At 34.2% G+C, this 15,489-nt stretch overlaps 1 non-coding gene across 1 annotated transcript; it reads right to left on the minus strand.

The window, feature by feature from the left end:
* Positions 1-6,797: 6,797 nt before the first annotated feature.
* LOC117287512 lies at positions 6,798-6,904 on the minus strand. The gene has a single exon (XR_004518791.1). It is a non-coding gene; the product is annotated as a U6 spliceosomal RNA (small nuclear RNA).
* Positions 6,905-15,489: the final 8,585 nt, after the last annotated feature.

Raw genomic sequence — 15,489 nt, forward strand, 5'->3', positions numbered from 1 at the left:
CTCAGTGGCAAAAAGCAAATAAACTAATTTGAAAAGAAAATCTTTAGACCTAAATAGAAATTCCCCTAAGGAATGGTCAGTAGATATATGAAAAAAATACTCAGCATCAGTGATCATCAGGGAAATAAAAGTCAAAGCCACGGTGACCTATCACCTCATTCCATTAAAAATAGCTCTTATTAAAAAGCTAAAGATAACAAGTGCTGGTAAGGATATGGAGAAGAGTTAGCATTATATACTGTTTGTGGGAAAGAAAATCAGTAAAATCATTGTGGAAAACAGGATAGAAATCCCTTAAAAAAATGAGATCAAAGCAAAACTACCACACAATCCCCAAATCTTGCTACAAGGTACATAGCAAAATAATAATAATTAATAATAACAATAATAATAAAATGAAATCAGTGTTTTGAAGATATATCTGTACTCCCACATTCATAGCAGCAGTATTCACAAGAGGAAAGAAACGGAAACAATGTAAAAGTCCAGTACCTAATGGATCGATACATTAAGTGTAATACACACATATACACAAAGGAATACTATTTAGTTATTTAAAAATCTGTTATTGGCAACAACGTGGATGGAACTGGAGCTCATTACTTTAAGTGATGTAAGGCAGATACAGAAAGATAAAACCTGTGTACTCTCACTCGTATACGGGTTATAAAAATGTTAGTTCATGGAAGCTAAGAATGGAATGGTGGTCACCAGCGACCAAGAAGAGTAAGGAGGAAGAGGGACGTGGAAAGGTCCATTCATGGTTCCTAATTCACACTAAGATAGTTGCAAGGGCTTCCAGTTTGCTACTGCACAATGGAGCGTCTGTAGAGACGGATAATGTGTTGTATGCTCAGATTAGCTGAATAAGGGGATTTTGAAAGTTTTTCTCCAAAAAACAAATCATAAATGTTTGAAGTGATACATCAGTTTAACCTGCTTTAAACATTATACAATGCGTACATGCGTCAAAAGACTACAAAGAAACCCATTAATATGTAAAAATTCATGTTTTTATGTATCGATAAAGATAAAGAAAAAATAACTATGTCCAAAAAAGGTTGTGGTGGAATTTGAGTGTGTGAGTTAATGAAGATTTTGAATAAGAGAATAATTGATATTACTTAGTGTTCATTTTGAAAGAGAAATACAGAAGGGACAGACAGTATAGAAACTAATACAATAAACTGATGTCAGTGACAATAGAAAGGTGTAAAATGATATCAAACCTGAGTGAAAAAGGCACTATAAGGCTTGTGAGCCCATAAATCTAGGTTATTGATTAACTCATAACAGCTGCCTAACACAGGACTGTGGATCTTAGAACTATGAATAAATACTTGTTAGCCTAAAGGAAGCGTGGTGTAGTGACTGATACAAAAGGGTGATATGAAAGAATACAAAGAAGTGATTCCTTGAGATGTAGCAAATCCCACAAGTTGAGTTAGAAAGTAACCTTCTATTGGGCCGAGGATTTTAGCTCAGTGGTTTTACCGTCTGCCTTGCCAGCGCAAGGCCCCGAGTTCCATCCCTGGCAGCACCCCCCACCCCCAAAAGTAACCTTCCATTAAACAAAATCTGCCAAATTAAAAAATAAAAGTCACCGGATTTCCGGAGAGGTGCCCTTGAAATAACTCTGGCAATTCTAAGAGGCAGCAAAAAAGTGGACTATAGCTAAAGAGAAGTATCAGAAGCGCATGTCTGAGACCTGACTCAAAATCCGGAGTCACCAACTACTTAGGAGATGCGATGCGAGTCACTGGATTTCTCTGAACCTAACTTCTTTTCACTTAAAATGAAAGGATTGTATTCAGAGCACTTACTCAGCTGTTTAAAGGTAGTAATAAGAAATGAGGCTTTGTAATTTTTAGAATTTAAGGACATAACATAATTTTTAGAAAGGGCATGAACCCTGTACTTCGTTTTTGGTTTTAACGCCTACTGTTATCACCTATTGGCTTTGAGATATTGAGCCCCTAACACATGTTAGCAGTTTTTTAATGGACTAAATCTTTAGGCCTCTGGAAAATTTAGTAGAAAAGAATAACCAAGACCCAGTTTGGCTAGAAACTCAAGCTGTAACTTCCATAATTTTCTAGATGTTCTCACGAGCCACATTAGAATTAATCATTCTACCTTTACAGTTCCTTTTGAACCTCTGTAGTATGATCTAACTTGAACAGTAACTTGATCATAAATTTAAATGATAGAACAGAATTCAGAACTTTTCTTAACTCCTGAACTATTGAACTGGATGTTTCCTTAAAGTAATAAAAATTAAATAATATTGAAAAATTCTTGTGTTGACTATTTAGTTAAACATTGTCTCTGCAGTAAAGCATGGATTCACTCCTTTCCTTTAGGCTGTGAAGACATAGTCATACAATGAAGAAACATTAATCACATTAATCATCAGCTTTCTTAACTTTTCCTTTTTTGTCTTTTCTCTTTTCAGTGTGTTTTGTATGATTTATAAGTTGTCAATGTAATTATCTTAGTGTTTTAATTTATAATATTGATTTACATAAATCAGTTCTCAGTCATGTCAAAAAGTTTTTGTACAAGTTTTTCTGATTTCACTCAGGTACTCTGCTTTTATGTATGGCATTTTTATACTCTGAAAGTGCTTTTTCAATTGTCTTCCTTGTACTAATTAACAATGTTGCAAACAGGATGAAATACTCCAAACAGGAAACATCAAGTCAAACTGCTTAAGTACTATATATATTTATAAGGATCCTTATCCAGTTATCCTGACTGGTCATTATCTGTTTGGTAAAATTTCCCAAACAACTCATTAATATTTAAATAGCAATCCGAATTATAAACTTCAAACAGCAGAATCCAAATGTCATGTATGCATAATTCAAGAGAACTTTTCAGAAAACAATCTTTGGATCACAATTGTGCTGTAATCCACCTCTTGAATTTCTACAGGAGAGTTCAATGACAGTGCAATTCAAGTCAGTTCATTCATGGTTGATGTTAAAGCTTCCTTTATAAAGATAAGAAAGCAGAAACAAAACTCTGAAATCAAGAAAAGGGCCATTGTTGAAAGGGAGAATTGTTTTCTGTGGGAAAGTTGCACAATTTTAAAATTATTTGCTGATTTCTGACATTGTAGGCATCATCAAATTCTTACTGAAGTTATATTTGAATCTTCTTAAATGATTTAAGTAAATCTCCAGTTCATTTTTTAGTATTTAATATGATTTATGTATTAAAATTGATCTGACTTATAAATAGTAAAATTTTTTGTCTTTCATTGGCCCCAAAATAATTTGAAAAAGGAAATTGTCATAGAACAGCATTGGTACGATATCTCTCTGCTTCTCTCATTCATATAACAATCATTACTTTCTACATAAGTTTAAGAATATTGGTCACAGGACTGAAATGTATAGTGTATTTATATGTAGTAGAAATATTGTCATATTGAGCCCAATATGAGAGTAAAACATATCATCAAAATGTGATATTATAAAAATGACTTTTTTATTTGACAGGTTTAATTCTTCTACTCACTACAGACAGATTGTGCCCATGCAAAAGGCATATAGTTGAACATTGGAATTATGGACTGTCTCTCACATGAATCCCAAATGGAGTTATTATGAATAATGTTACCTCAGTGAATTAAAAAAATGAATGAATAATTACCATCCACTTATTTGACAGTACTATCTTAAGTATATAAGTCACAAGAATTACATTCAACTCATAGTAATGTAAAGAGTATGGTTCAAACTGATCAAGGACAGGAAACTGAGTTAAAGCTGAAAGTGTTTCTACAGCACATATGGTAAAAACTATCTGCAGCATATGTTCACGTATGGTAGCTCTTCAAATGGCTTTCATTTCCCCTTGGAAAGGGAGGTTTCCTATGAGATAAAAGGAAGAAGCTCCTTCCTTATGCTCATTTGAAAAATGGCTATGTGTGAAATTTCAAAGTATAATCTATACCATATATTTATGAATATTTCTCAACCAATAGCATGCAAGCATGAACAGAAGTTAACAATACTTTCTAACCTCAGCTGCCATTGCAAAAAAAAAAAAAAGTGCCATAAAAAGCAAAAAAATAGGGATGACTTAGCACCACCATTTGAAAAACAAATCAAACAAAAGGACAGAGAAAGGCTAGAATATTTTATTGTTAATTTCCAGTATTGAAATAGATTCGGCATATTTCTTAACCTCTCAATTTTTTGTGCAGCATTTTAAGCTTGTGAAGTTTTGGGAACACCTTAAAATATCAATACATTTTAGATGTTTTGTAAATTATTTTGAGAGCTGTGTAACTGATATTTTAAAACTACATATTACCAAACACTTTATGCACTATTTCCATTATGTTCAATTAATTTAGTATTTTTTATTTAGAAATTGCATATGAAACTTTTGGAGAAATGTATAAAAGCATAATGGTGACAGGACTGAGCACACTGCAATACAGATGTATAAGTACATACAAATTTAAAGGAACAATTATAGTAAGGATAAGAAGCATAATAACTTGTAAAAAAGCTTTATGCTATCAAAACAATATTTGTATTAGCTAAAATATTAAACCAATAGAATATAAGAAACATCTAGTTAAATATCAATAAACAAATGATCACTTATCAAAATCTTCATATGTATGGTAGTTAATAACATTTTTCAATAATACAACACATAATACATTATATATAACACAATACAGTGAAAAGGAAGAAAAATCAACTTTTGTAATTGGAAAACCAATTAATTACTTAAATAATGCACATTCAGCTGTATAAATTACCATAATTTAGATATTCATTACATAGAAAAAATAGAAAATGGATAGTATTTTTAGTTTATTAGTGATATTTCTAATTAGATACAAGACAACAACTGTGAAACAATATATATATTAAATGAAAGTAAAATGTTGATGAGCTTTGCATTCTAATGTCAGACTTAATAAAAGTAGATACTAATAGAGAAACAAGTGTCTTTAACAGAAAATCAGGCTATAGTCACAAATATTGTGCAGTTCAACAACTTAATAATTTTTTGGTAAGATTTATTTGACAACAGGATAAAACTTCTAGATGAGACCTGAAGAATCATTAAATCCTGGATCTAAATAGATCTTAGCTGTCATTTGACCCAATTTCTTCAATTTGTCAAAACAAAACGTGGTTCTCAGAGGCACAAACACGTACACTAGTGAGTAACAGAAAGTTCTAGAACTTCAGAACACCACGCTGAGAGGCAATTTCTAGTAGTTTACACATTTACCATTATGTTACTCCAACGTCCACATCACATGAATGTTGGGGGTTAGGGTTTATATCTAGGCATATCCCCAAAGCCTCATGCACCCATAGGTGGGACTTTGGGTAGGTGATTGGATTATGGGAGATTACAGGTTACTTGTTAGAGATCTCAGAGAAGGTGGGTCACTGGGGGGCGTGGTCTGGGGCTAGCTCTTTTCTGTTCCTGCCTTGATCTCTCTCTCTCGTCTTCCGTCTGCTTTTCCTCTGCCATGCTTCCCTGCCTTGGAGCCAAATGGACTGAAACCTACAAAGAATGAGCCAAAATAAATTATTCCTCCTTAGAGTTGTGGGTATTGGGTATTGGGTCTCAGTGACAAGAAACTAGGACGATATGTAAAATAATCCATTACTCCATTCATCAAATTTTCACTACCCACTATGATTCCAGGTATGGGGCTAGGTGCAGGACACAACAATGAGCAAGCAAATACAACAGTTACCATAACTTGTGCATCGCAGGGAAGGAGACTTAATATGTAGACCAGTTTATACTCTGCAATGCCTATGGATAGGTAGGGATACAGAAGAATCCTAATGTAGGAGGATTACTTTAGGAATATGAAGAGCGAGGTGGAACGAGTTGTGTGTATATGTGCATGCAGGTGTTTACGTATGTGATTTGTGTGTCTGAGTGCTGTGTCTATGTGTTTAGAGTGAGGGATATATGAACACTACAGGAAGATCACACATTCTACTAGAGAACATTATATTTCCTATGGTCATTATAGCAAGGGACCAGCCCTTGCTGTGTCAGTGCCCAGGTTTCCATAGGTAGCGTTCCTTGCCTTAGTAACAAACCTACTGTGGAAATATTTTAGTTATTTCTTTGGAATCAAGAATTTCATCAAAGCTATTTATGCAATGAGGTGCCTCACAAATTTTCCTAGCTTTCTCATTCCAAATGCAAAAAAGTCTCAAAACTTAAAAATAAAATTCTTTTTACTATGTATTCTTGAGATACTCTCATTTTTCATCGTAAAATCTGTGATTGAGCTTTCTCTGTTTTATGGGTTCTTATTACATGTTTGTGATACATAATAATTGTAATTATCCTGGCTAATTAGTACATATACTTTTCAAATCATTTGATCATTTTGACTCTTACATTCCCCCACCTCCGCTCTTCCCTCTTCTCCCAAGCCCTTTCACATCTCTGAGAAGGCTACTTCCATTTCCTACAATTTTTCTTTTATTTTGCTCTTTAAATTATTTAAATTTTGAGTCTCTCATATAAGACAAACCATGGGATATTTAGCCTTCTTTGTATAATCTATTTCACTTGCTTAAGGTCTTAGTATCCTTATATTATCCCACAAATGTATTCCTTTCTATGGCTAAGTGTACATTTCTTAGCATTGTCTTAATATAAAATACTAAAACTGGGCTTCAAACATCACTTTTTTTTTGTACTGGGCATCAAACTCCAGTCCTTGTGCTTGTGCTTGCAAGCAAGGCAGGCAGCAGAACCACTGAGCTAAATCCTCGGCACTTAAAAATATGGAGCACTTCACGAATTTGATTGTAATCCTTGCACAGGGGCCATGCTAATCTTCTCTGTATCATTCCAACTTTAGTATATGTGCTGCAGAAGTGAGCACCAAACATCAGTAAAAATATATTAGTTTCAACATCATTTTATCAAAAATCAAGTTTATTTGGCATAAATAGGATATCTCTAAGTTACTTTTATGGATCATTTCTTATCCCATGAATCACTGTAGGCAGTTTAGGTGTGTGTGTGTGTGTGTGTGTGTGTGTGTGTGTGTGTGTGATATGCTCCGGATGGTGAGTATTTCTACATTGTTACTTTTATGTAGGCTTTTATTTGATGTAATGAAACAAACATCCAATCCTCTCTTGAGTTGGCATGTATATTTCTTCAGGAAATATTTGTCCTTATCCTCCTTGATATCATATAAAAGTATTCTTATACAAGGCAGTAAGTGTGAGTTCCAACCTACTTCTTTGTGTCCACAATAATTATATGGGTGACTATCTCACTGTTCTTTCTTTCAAAATCAGTATTATTTGATATAGCCCAATTTATTAGGCTATTACAATTGATGATTATAATGGTTACAATAACCAAAAAGTACTATTTTCCAGTGATAGATTCATTTGGAAGAGTAGATTTAAATTACAAAATAATTTAAAGTATATCATTTTTTGCATGTGGTTAATGAAATCTAGTCTCATCTCGCTGTTACACAATGTATTTATCACTCAGATGAAGAAATTATAATCTATTCAAGCTTTATAAAGAACAAAAGAAATATACTTGCTAGTTTACATTCTTGAATTGCTATAAATGATGGAGACGTTTATTTGAATACATTATCACAGAGTGACATAAATCCACTTAGAGCATTTATTTGATTGATTGCACATCACATATTCAAATAAACGTGTGGCTTGATCTCAGATTCAGATAAACACAATGCATTTATTTAAATGTCTTCATATCCATACTGACTTGAACATTGAAATGCATTTAAATCCGTCTCAGAAGAGACTGACTGATGCCCTGTTAAAGGGTGGACATGATGTTTGCTCACACTTCTCTTGTAGCATCGTATATCCTGCACATTGACCCCAGGCGATTCCAAATGCACAGGACTATATCAACACTAAAGCTGTGTTTGGGAAGAATATGCCACGGGCATCTCAGCAGCACTAGGTTTGAAATATGGTGTAATGTAGAGCAATAAGTCCATTAAGTGCAATGAACCTAAAATCAATTTTATTTAATTTTTCTCAGAGACAGATTAGTGATTGCGGCACGAGAAACAAGTTTCATAAAAGCACACGCTGTCTCAAGACATACTTCCAAGTTTAGGTCACAATACAACAAAGTTCTTAGATAAAACACCTAATCTGTGAGGTTAAGTAATACCCTCGGGGTTCCCTCCCATATGCTTATGAAAAGAGTGTGTATGAAAAGATGACAAGGAAAGAACAATAAAATAAGTAATGACCTAGCTGATTTATTTCCTTGGCTTTTAATAACATTAGGAAGTTTCCAAGAGATATCAATAGTTAAATATCATTAGGGTAGATATTAAATTGCATGCTACCTATCTGACAATATAAAAACCTCGTTTGATGTCTTATCACAAGTTGAGCATCCCTAATCTGAAAATCCAAAACTCAAAACGTGTCCAAATCTTAAACGTTTTGAAAATGTACAGCCTACAACAGATGGAAATTTTCGCACCATGAAACTTTTTTCATGCACAAAATTATTTAAAATGTTGTGTAAATTTACTTTCTCACTATGTTTATAAGGTACCTATGCATGTAAATGCATTTCTTCTTTATACTTGTGTCCTATATATTAATTTGTATATTGAAATGTTGTAAAATCATGAAATAAGCAAAATTTAAAACACTTGTGGTCCCAAATATTGTTTTCATTTTTTTAATACGCATGTGAGGTGCCTATGCTTACATTTCTTGTGGGAAGTCTGTCCACGTACATAAAATATCTTAATTTTTCTTTTTCTGCTTCCTTTCCATCCCTCTCTGCCTCCCTTGATCCCCTTCCTCATTTGTTGTACTTGTTTTCAGTGCATAACGTTCACATTTCTTGTGTGGAGTTAGTGTGTGTACATAACACATCCCAGTTCCTCTTTCCATCCCTTATATCTTCCCTCCCCTTCTTCCTTAATCTCTGGATCCCCTTCCCCTTTGAGAACAATCTATTTCCCTACATCCTATTATCTCTTTTTTTTTATTTAGTCTTAATTTTTACCCTGAGTTTCTCGTATAAGAAAAACCATGTGATATTTAGCCTACATATCTGATTTATTACACTTCACATTATGATCTCAAGGTGCATCTATTTCCCTACAAATAAGTCATGTACATCTTTCTTTATGCAGAGTAGTTCTCCATGGTGTGCAAGCATCACCCTTTGTTTTCAGTCTTGAGCCTGGGGCAAATAATGATTGGGAATATGTGGTGGAGTAAAGCCAAGAAGCAAAAGATAAGACAGCAAGTGAGACCAGATTTCCATGATCCCCTGCAAAGGCACAGACCCAATGGCCTATGATTTCCTACTATGCCTTTCATCATAAAGACTCCAGCAGTAAAACCTGTAGGTCTTATCCCAAGCCTCCAGCACACAGGTATCTAGGGGCCAATTAAAATTAAAGCTGACCTGTCTCTCCTCTGGTATTACCACTCAAAGAAAGAATATATTTTTCTACTCTAGGTGATGTGAACATCAAGCCTTAGCATTCATCTAAGCCGAGGGGGAGCTCTGAGATCTCACTAGCCAAGGTTGATAAGAAGCCTTAAATTTCGTCATGATGCATTTTCTTCTTCAAGTCTTTATTAGCATATTAGCAATTTCATGTGTATTTTAGGGGACACTCAGTGCTGTTCTTGGGAATGAACTCTCCCATGCTATAGTTTTCACTGAAGTAGTCTCACAGACCAATTCTGTTTGGGTTAGTGTGTTTATGATGAATAATAAAATCAGGAGAGCCACAAAGTTCCCTGTTCAAAAGCCACAAGCTTATTTAGCAGCCATCGAATGGTGACTCTCCTCCTCCCTGCCTCTTAGAAAATATGTTCATGTTTTACCCCCTGATTCCCACACCTTGGATCACACAGATCTGCTACATTAAGCACTCTTTTTTCTATCTAATGACATAAACTTTAATTCTTCTCAACAAATGTGAATCAAAATAGCTTAGCATTCAATAATACCTTCTTTTTACTTCACATGCTACAAAACCTTGGAGGAAAAGATAGAATAAGGCTCACTTCAAGTGTGCATAACCATATTAACCAGGAAAACTGCATAGCATCTTGTGGAATTAGAATTTGAGATGAGCAGTGACTGATTTTTAGTGTATCTCATGCATCACTTTTGAAATTTACAAAAATTGCTTGTTATTGATAACATGGTCGAATTCAAATGTAATTGGGTACATGGATTTTATATAAAAAATCTTCCATAATTTAAAAAAATGAAGAAAATTGCCTTCAATAATTTATTTATAATTCTAAAGGAGAGAGGTACAGGGAGAAAGACAGAGAAAGAGATACAGAATATGTAATTAATTTTGAAATCATTCATTACAATTGAAGATGAAATCGGTTGTGTAGCTTGTATCATAGTCATATTATTTGGTTCTTGCAAATGTGATTATATCCCAGGCACCAATGTGTTAAAGAGAATATATATGTGCGTGTGTGTGTGTGTGTATGTATATATGTTTATGTGTGTGTGTGTATATACATATATATATATATACCCACTGTTTTGTGTGTGTGTGTGCGTGTGTATGTATGTGTGTGTTCACACACACACCCATTGTTCATTGCCCCTGGAATTCAAAATAGCCACAAATGAACATGGCAGAGCAGCATACACCCTAGTGCATAGTGGAACCAAATACAAGCAAGTCATAGATGTGGAGAGTGTGCAAGATTCCTTTTCAGCCTTCTCAACAGTGTTCCCTTTGTCACAATCAAAATTAGAACAGACTCAGGTGATGATATCTGAGGGAAAATCTTTTTTTGTTAAAAAGTGTACTGCCATCAATATTTTCATACTACTTCTCTTTTACTCCTTTTTTTTTTTTTTGTACCGGGGATTGAACTCAGAACCTTGCACTTGTGAGGCAGGCAGCAAACCACTGAGCTAAATCCCCAGGCCCAACTCCTTTTTTTTTAAATCTATAGTAAAGAAGACAAAGTTAGTACTGTTTACATTCTTGCTATCAGAGTAAAGAATAAAGAGCACCCATATGATGAAGAAAGATCTTACTTTTCAAGCAATCCTACTATAGAATTCACAGCCTCTTTAAGTGATTTCAGATAAAGGTGAAAAAGTTTAAGATATTCCACTTTTTGGTGTTTTTTTTTAATTAGTATCTGAGAACTATGATTATTGATTGCAAAGCCTATGATTAGTAAGAAGCATGTATTTCTTATTCAATTATAGAATTATTAAAAGAAAGAAGCTTTGTCTTAAGTGCCAATTAAACTTTGTGTATTTCTATTATTTTATTAGTGTGCTTTTATAAGCCAGACAGTGTTAAGAGTTCTAGGTTTTACTAATTTGAATTAAGGGCTCAAAATGATGGATTATTATTTCCATTCGGAGTTTACACAATAGTATTTGCCCATTAGAGGGCACTGATCACCCTTGGAGTACGTATTTATCTTTTGTGTGAAAACTCACAAGGTTGTTTACTGTTGAGTTAATAGTAAAGTATTTGATGTCCATGGTAGACATCACCAGTTTTCTCACCTTTTGATTGATTCTGTACCTCTTCTGCTTACCCATCAATATGATAGACGCTGAAAAGTTAAATGCTGAATTGCTAAGCTCTCTTGCTAATAGGAATAGGCATGAAAGCCTATTTGACATAATAAATATATACATATAAATAACAGCAGTGCATGCATGTGTTTGTGTCCATGCTTGTGTATAAGTTAGCCAGAGGATTCTGGAAAGTCTGAAAAAAGTATAAGATGTGCTGGTCAGGCCTGTCTTCTCCTGTTAGATCTGAATATGAGACCATGCCTGAAATTGCCCGAAAGCTGCAGAACTACAGACACTTCCAAGCCACTGAGTCAAGTTTTTGGAATTTAACATCACTTATTTTTATTTATTTGTTTGTTTGCTTGTTTGTGTTTGGAGACAGGGTCTCACTAGGTAGTTGAGACTGACCTGGAACTCTCTATGTAGCCCAGGCTGGTCTCAAATTCACAGCGATCCTCCTGCCTCAGCCTCCCCAGTGCTGGGATTACAGGTGTGGGCCACCATGCCTGGTTTACATTACTCATTTTTATATTTATAAACACTAAATATACAACATGTACCCTATTTTTCACAGTAGTATTAATCTTGGTTTTCTCTGGCTCACTAGTACTCAAAGCAAAATTGGTGATACTTTGAGCTATCGTATCACAGTTACCTGCCTTTTATTTAATCCCGTCATATTTGTCTTTCAGTGCCACTGAACCCCCGGATTCCTTCCTTTCCCCTCAGATCATCAATCCCTCAGATCATACTTGCTACCTGTCCGTCTTATTTTTCTTTTGTCCCACTTTCTTCTATCCCTTTATTCAACTGTAATCTTCTAGACGTATGTTAATTATGTAATTTTGCATGTCTCAATTTATAAGAATAAGTCACGCAGATCAGTTCTATATTTTTATTTTTAAACATTAAAATTTAATTACTAATTCATCAATTATATAATGGGCATATCAGATCGAGTATAAAGTATAAATCATTACATGTACCTATATTTGGATCGATGTGGACAGAAAGAAATCATTACTTTAGGGACAATGACTGGATGGTGGTAGCAATGGCTTCTCCCTAAACTGTGACTCCCTACCCCAAGGAATCAGGAGTTAACTTTCAAATCCCATGAATGAATAGGAAGAAATTCATTATAAAGGACTTCTGAGAGCGTCCTTTGGTGGAAAATGCAGGGAAAAATTTGAAGATGGCTAAATGTTATAAGGCTCATCTGTAACTGTATTTCTACTGAGGTTCATGATCAGGATCCCACACCAAATTCTACACAGAAGATATAGTCATCGAATGGGCACATTAGATCATTTTATTAACAGATAAACAATAGAAAATCAGAGTGGACTGATGATGATTTCAATAGGGTAGATGAGGTTGATTTTCCCATATCAGGTCAGAGTTACTCTTAAAAGAGGGTAGAAGGCCATGGGCATAAGCTCACCAAAGCATGGATGCTGGCGGGGATGGGTAAGAGCATCTGTAGATCTATGAGAGCATCAGCCGTTGCTATTTGGCAGTGACTAGCTATGGTCCTCGTGTCAGTTACCAGAGGAGCACAGTTTAATGCACTTTAGAAAACCTCCAGAAAAGGATAAGGGCTTCACATTTGGGATTCTAAGGCTATGGTGTTGTTGGCATTCATCCATTCTAGTGTGGTGTGGGAAAGAAATACTATACAAGTGCAATTAATTATGCTTCACTAAGCAAGTATTGATCTCTTTCTATTCATATCTCTCTGTCTCTGTCCTTATCTGCTCCTCTCTCCCTCCCTCCCTCTCTCTCTCTCTCTCTCTCTCATCTACTTGGAGGAAATTGCATGATAAATACATTATTACCCACTTCTACTTTGATTCATTATTTCCCTTTTCCTCCCTCCTAACATATTGCCACATCTTCTGAAAAGTAAAATATTGTTCCTTTTGTCTTTAAGGTCTAAATAATTTAAATACCACATGTCTAGGAGGATGAAATATTCATTTATGTTTAGATTTATCTACATATTCACATTTGCTACTACAGCTGAATTATAGATAAAGATGAATGTTGTCTACAAAATTTGGGTCATTTAATGGTATACTAGTAAACCTTTAACTGTGTTCAAAATTTATTTTTATACCCCGATTTTTCTCTAAAATTATTTTCATAATTACTAGTCTATCAGCATTTATCATTCAAAATTCAAATAGCTTGCATATTTTCTTGCAAACATACCAATTGTCACACAGACATATCCCAGTATCTATAGAGTGAAAGGGAACTAAATTTGAATATGTTTGCATGTTTACCAGAGAAAGTCACTTATGCAATGAGATTTCAGTATAAAAACCAATTGTTCAAAACTCAGTTTCCTTCAGGTATAATCCAAGGAGCACTTTGATGTTTTAAGCTGATTTTTTTTCTGTTTCCAGCATGGGTGTAAGTAAGTACAGAAAATGATTAATGATACATTTTTTAATTATTGTATTTAAAGATTTCATTTTTTTTTCTTTTTATTGAGTTTATTGGTACAATCTAGGTATACAATACAGTTACATTCATCATTGGGATTCTGTATCTTTATGTAATAGGTCTTGATTCTCATTTTTCCCCTTGTCCCGGCCCTCCCTTCACCCCCTCCTCCCCTTCCCCATTTACAAACACTTTATTTCAATTTTTTCAGTTTCTCATATTTTTTTCCTCTCCCTTATTACCTTTCCCCCACCCTTCCCACTTTCCCTACACCTTTAGCCCTTTACTTCCTATTTCACATTATTAATTATCTCATTAGGATCCTGTGTACTATTATAGTTTTTCACACCAAAGAAACTATTCGGTATTTCAGTTAAAGAAATCTCTGTATTAATATTAAAAATAGGGAATCCTAAAATAAAACTAAAAAGGAAACTAAAAGAGAAAAGACAGTGATGTAACATTAAAATAATCCTTAATTCTGGAGATGAATTTAAATCAAGAAAACACTGAAATTTTGATAAGCAGTAAATTGCAATATTTCCTGTATTCATTTAAATAATGAAAATGTGAAAATGAATAAAAGTAATACATATGATATAAACATTCTTATCATCTACAACTAAACCTAAAGTAATATGGGTACTTTCGGAGCAGTGGTTGACCTGAAATAAATCTTGTCAATTTTTTAATGGTTGTTTGTCTACCATATACAATTTATCTTATTGTCCATATTCTTTCACCTCATCTTTCCTTATAGGAAACGGCCAGCAAAACTTTCTGTGTGACCAGAGCTTACATTATACTGAGCATATTTCTTATGACAAGAAATATTTCCAGTGTTTATGCCTGTGTGTGTGCATATTTAGATTGATTTTATTCTTGTATAAAATAGGACTTAAATTTGTTTTTTTTGGTGGGGGGATTGAACTCAGGTCCTTGCGCTTGCAAGGCAGGCCACCGAACAGCTGAGCTAAATCCCCGGCCCTGAGGACTTAAATATTTTAAAGAAACTGGTCAATGTGGAAAGAAGTAATTAAAATGTTGCATTATTTATGTCCTTATTTCCCAAATCCAAATCTTTTAATGATAAAGATATGGTTGCTTCAAAAGGAAAGCTGGTCAAAATATATTATGCAAATGATTTTCTAAGAAATATGAGTAAAAACCAGAAAATATTTCCTTTCAAGTAACAAAATTTAGTAACAGACAAAAGGGCCTGAAGCTTATTGCAGTTTGACACCATTTCTTTTGCAACCATCAGCAACTTTCATTAATTGTGAAGCTAACAAAATAGAGGACCATATAAGACCACACAATTCTCACTACTGATGCTCACTATTGCCATAGAAAGCTTTCACCTCATCAAAGACAAAGACTTTTAATAAACCCGTGTGATTGCCATAAACACATTTCTCATCAGCCTCATTTATAAGAATTAAAGAATGTTCA

The sequence above is a fragment of the Fukomys damarensis genome, unplaced genomic scaffold (genome assembly GCF_012274545.1).
Source record: "Fukomys damarensis isolate Sample0158 unplaced genomic scaffold, DMR_v1.0_HiC HiC_scaffold_3, whole genome shotgun sequence".
Lineage (NCBI taxonomy): Eukaryota > Metazoa > Chordata > Mammalia > Rodentia > Bathyergidae > Fukomys > Fukomys damarensis.